We start from the raw sequence: 5000 nt of genomic DNA, 5'->3' as shown, positions 1-5000 counted from the left end.
GCGAATAAATTATGCGAGCAGGCTTGTGAAACTAAGAACCTTTAAGTGCCTGTAAATGAGTGAAAAAAACTAAATTGACAAATAATTCATTATTCCGTTTAGAGGTAAAACGGGAATAGGTCAATAAAAGGGGGGGAAAAAAAGTCGAACAAAAATCAAGAGGAGAGGAAGATCACGCGCAACAGCGCATGCGTCAAATGCACGACGAATCCCATTAAAGCCTTGACATCAACCAACAAATTGGTCGACTCGCAATTCTGAGTTCAGTCCTTCAGGACGCAAAGAACTTTCTCTCTGCTGTTTGACCTCCTCGTCTGGCTGTCCTGACGCTGACCAGGTACACCAGATATCGGCTACCCTGACTCACCAGGTAAGTTTAATCTTGATAGTAATTATAATGACGAGACAGTAGTAAATCTTTTAATTGTCGGGCCTGACCATTATTAAGATTAACTTCTGCCTTGACGCTGACCAGTTAATGGGAGATCTATTTACATGTCGCTTTACGTTACCCAGTCAGCTCTAACGCTGACCAAGATAGATAAACTTTTTTTTCATGATGGCCTGACAAATATTTCTGAAATATCCCAAAACTGATCGAACATGCTGTACTCTGCTGACACTGACTCGATACTGAGAGAACTAGTTTAATCGTCCTTACATTTTCCAACAAAGTTTTATTTTCCCAATTGTAACCACCCTTCCAAAATACTTAACAACTTAATCAATGAGCTTTGTAAACTAGATACCCACTGATATGGGAAAAACTAGCAAGCCAACCAAGACCCAAGAGACTGTTTTGTAGAAGCACCGTTGTTTACAAGGCAACAAAGGTCTCTTCAGATTTAAGTGAAAGGCAAATAGCAAAGAATGGACAGATTATAAATCCTCTGAATAATTCAAATTTGTGAGTTTTGTTCATTTGCAATTATAATCAAAGAAAAGTTTAACGGTATTTGGTATATCTTAGCTAAAAATTATCAAAAATTATGGCAAAAGTTATTGAAATATCTATTTCGAGATTGTGGTCATTCACACCTAACAACAGTAATTTGTCATTGTCTTACAATTTCTTTCAAAGATCTTGAAATTATTTTCCTTTACGGGGAATCTGAAAATTATTATTTGCATTGCATATCGAAGGTATGAAGCCAAACATCCGTAGCCGACATTAGGTTAGAAAAACTGAAGCTCAAGATAGTTGCATTGAAAAGTCATCTGTCTTCGAACAAGACCAGTACAAAAATTTGTTTTTTAATTTATGTACGAAATTATTTGCTTGGAAAAAAATAAAAAATTTTTGGTATTCTAATCCGCCAAGAAAGCTATAATGCTAAATTTCTTTTTTTTTTTCATCCGATAGTGAAGCGTTTTTCACTAACTAGATTATGTCCATCTACAACTGCGACAAAAAAATTCCTCCGTAAATCGTCTTCAATAATTAAGGCCCGATTTTTAACATTCGTCTCCTTTTATGTTTACCAGCCCCGTCGTTCTTCTAAAAAAAACAGTAAAAATCAAAGTGTCTAAAATAAATATGAGTAATTTCTCCTTCTGATTTCAAATATAATGTACATAGCGACAACTAACTTCAAGCTATAAGATTTTACATCTCTAATTATCAGAGTTGTAGGAATACATAGAAATCTTATGGTTCTTTTATACTAGCTTGTTTGATAAGTGTTTCATAGGCAACAAATTTATGAACACAAGACCGCCTTAAATAGAAAGACCAATGATAATATATAGTTTTAGCATTAGTTTTAATTACTGAGTTAGGTTAGGTCGCCTCATATTAAAATCGAAATATTTATAATAAAAATTATGAAAACACAGGAGTTAAACTGTTCAATTTAAACCCGTTTATAATCTTTTAAATTATTTATCATTAATGGAGATTTTTACTTAAGCGCGTTCTCAGTCAAATTATTAGTTAAAGCGAACTGAAAAGGTAATAATTACTATGAATAGCAGCCATGTGATGTAAATCAAATGACTAGTAAACTTTAAAGCTGGTTTCCGACACTAGATTTTCTAATGAATTCAGCCCATTTAATTATGTCAAACTGAAATGGTCCGGACAAAGAAGTCATGAAATTCATCTCTAAATTCAAAATGGATTTCATTTGAAATGAATTTACCCTATAAAAATATGAAATGAATTTAAAAATATGAAATTAATTTACCCTATAAAAACATGAAATGAATTTACCCTATAAAAATATGAAATGAATTTACCCTACAAAAATATGAAATGAATTTACCCTATAGAAATATTAAATTAATTTACCCTAAAAATATATGAAATGAATTTACCCTATGAAAATATGAAATGAATTTACCCTATGAAAATATGAAATGAATTTACCCTATCAAAATATGAAATGAATTTACCCTATCAAAATATGAAATGAATTTACTCTATAAAATATGAAATGAATTTACCCTATCAAAACATGAAATGAATTTACCCTATCAAAATATGAAATGAATTTACCCTGTAAAAATGTGAAATGAATTTACCCTATCAAAATATGAAGTGAATTTACCCTATCAAAATATGCATGTTTAATTTTCCATAAGGTAACATTGGGGTAAAATACCTTTATCCAATAAGAAAACAAGATAGTTTCATACCATATGATACTGGTTTCAAATGAATTTTCACTTACATAAAAACGATTAAATTCCTGTCATTTAAAGATGGAAAATAAATAAATTCTACTAGTAATAAATGAAGATATTAATTTTAGACCATACAATGTTACTGACTGCGCGATAAATGGAATTATGATTCTTGTAAAATACAAGGTATTAAACCTGTTTATAATAGATACAAATCTCAAATAGGAGGACAATTTATTACAAGAGTCTGCGCTGCTTACCATAACCATATTTTATTGGTAATAAATTAAATCGGTGTAAAGCTCGAATGACATTACATTTCATTACAACAGTTTCCATTTCTTAATATAAGAGGTATTTTTTATGCTTTGATCAAAACAATAAATTAATATTAAATGAACACCAGGTCATAAACTTTCCATCATTCATTACAAGTGTTTAAGCAACTGTTACGCCTGGAATGATATGAAGAAAGGCTTTAAAATCAGCATATTTACTATATCGAGAAAAATCAACATATTCATGATATCAATAAATATTTGTATGATTACCAACGACGTATATATTAGCATCCGAAATTACGGGCGTCGTGAAGTCAGTTTGTAATATCGAGTCTAGTATTACGTCAAACCGTTAATTTACGATTTACTCGTACATCTCTAAACAAACTATATGGGTAATGACCAGTTACCACTTAATTGGACATTAACAGACTTGAAGTCATTAGGCATAAACAACGTACGTGCCAAAATGTTGTTGAAACAGATGAAGTAGGTCTAGCCAATTTTAGTCAACTAATTATTCATCACATTATCTGGCTTCTTACTGGTTCCCAGATACCCGTCTCCCATGACACTTGAGCAATACATACATTGGCATTTTTTCACTGCAGCAATTCTGCTTACTGTCAGACACTTATAAAATTATACTCAAAATCTTTCAAAAGATCTGAGTTTCGTCGTTAATAAAACTACAAACACCAACCATGGCTGCATCTACAACAACATGAAGGTAAAGATTTTTCTCTAAAATATTCGTAGCGAAATATATCTCCATACTAGATTCAAGAAGCCACGTAAAATAAGTCTAATCCTTCGGGCCAGCCCTAGGAGAGCTGTTAATCAGCTCAGTGGTCTGGTAAAACTAAGGTATACTTATTTCTCTCTCTCTCGCTTTTCAGATTAGTTCTAGCAGTGTTGGAGAAGATGCTTCCCATAGCAAAGTAAGTTCCAAAATATCCCTCATACGCACACACAGACACACACGTAAGTGGTAGTACAACAACAAAAAAATCAAAGCTTTTAAGGGCTGGTCAGTCAGTGTCCAATTTACACCAGTGACTCTGACTCGCTGAACTGAATTAAATCATAAAATTTAGACTATAGAGCCAAGCACTGGGGCACTTTGAGCCATTCAGCGCTTAAAACAGGTTGCCCATCCGTCAATTTAAAATGTCTTTAACGCATAATTTCTAAAACTGAGTTCAGTTTACTTCAGTCAAGGTTTCTGAAAGGCCTTTTGACTTTCATATATCGATAAATAATTATCTCATAAATTAGTTTAAACTTTAATCAAAAGATTAGACCAAAACGACATAATATGAAAGTCTTTTTATCTAGTCAATGTTCGCAAGGGCTACTAAATGGAATTTTTCTATGCGCACAATAATGTTCATCATTAGTCAACCCTCTATTCACTTTTCTTTTTTCATTTTTAGTCCTAGTTTTCATGTTGGTTTCATCGGGATCTGGCTCTCGTGATCTGACTAGGAAACATTACGTTCGTGGTGCAAATCTTTCCGCCATCGCAAAAATCCCCACTCTCGGTCAAAGCCACAGGTACGTAACGGCTTCATAGGGTGGATTGATTGCTCTCAATAGCTATTCCCATTTGTCTTTTCTGTATTTACGAATATCTCTACAACTAAATGAAATATTCCATTAATTAACTTCAACTGCAACTAAATCTTCATGTTCTGAATATTTGAAAATATTTAATCAGCTTTACTAAGAGTCTACAAAATTCTAGCGAATGTTGATTAATTTTTCATTTTCAACCACCAGGAATGTTTCAGCACATGACGTAATAAAACTAATCATGGCTATAGTGAAGACCAAAAGAAGCCTGACGTTTTTATATAGTCATGAATATGAAGGTATGATCGTAGTGATGTTTCTTAGTTAAAAGCAGGCTGCCTAAATAATTAGCTTAAAGTTAATTTCCAAACATTAGATAACTGTATAATACTAGCAATAGGATTGCCGAAACCGCATTACGTCTAAATAAAACAGCAATAACAAAAAAACGTACATTTCAAAGCATATTCTGAAAGCCCACCATGATACGCGCCGAAGTACGCACAACATTCAATAATG

The 5000-nt window shown here is 32.6% G+C and overlaps 2 long non-coding RNA genes across 2 annotated transcripts in view; one reads left to right on the top strand and one right to left on the bottom strand.

Annotated features, from left to right (window-relative positions):
• Positions 1-5000, bottom strand: part of LOC136839298 (uncharacterized) — a 12452-nt gene that overhangs the window by 6977 nt on the left and 475 nt on the right. The window lies entirely within an intron of this gene.
• Positions 4139-5000, top strand: part of LOC136839299 (uncharacterized) — a 1168-nt gene continuing 306 nt past the window's right edge. The window contains exons 1-2 of the long non-coding RNA XR_010853291.1: positions 4139-4463; positions 4689-4780. This is a non-coding gene — a long non-coding RNA (uncharacterized lncRNA). The remainder of the gene's footprint in view (positions 4464-4688; positions 4781-5000) is intronic.

Source organism: Macrobrachium rosenbergii, chromosome 6, assembly GCF_040412425.1.
Source record: "Macrobrachium rosenbergii isolate ZJJX-2024 chromosome 6, ASM4041242v1, whole genome shotgun sequence".
NCBI classification, from domain to species: domain Eukaryota; kingdom Metazoa; phylum Arthropoda; class Malacostraca; order Decapoda; family Palaemonidae; genus Macrobrachium; species Macrobrachium rosenbergii.
The sequence above is the reverse complement of the archived record's forward strand: the minus strand, read 5'-3'. Positions and strand labels throughout refer to the sequence as shown.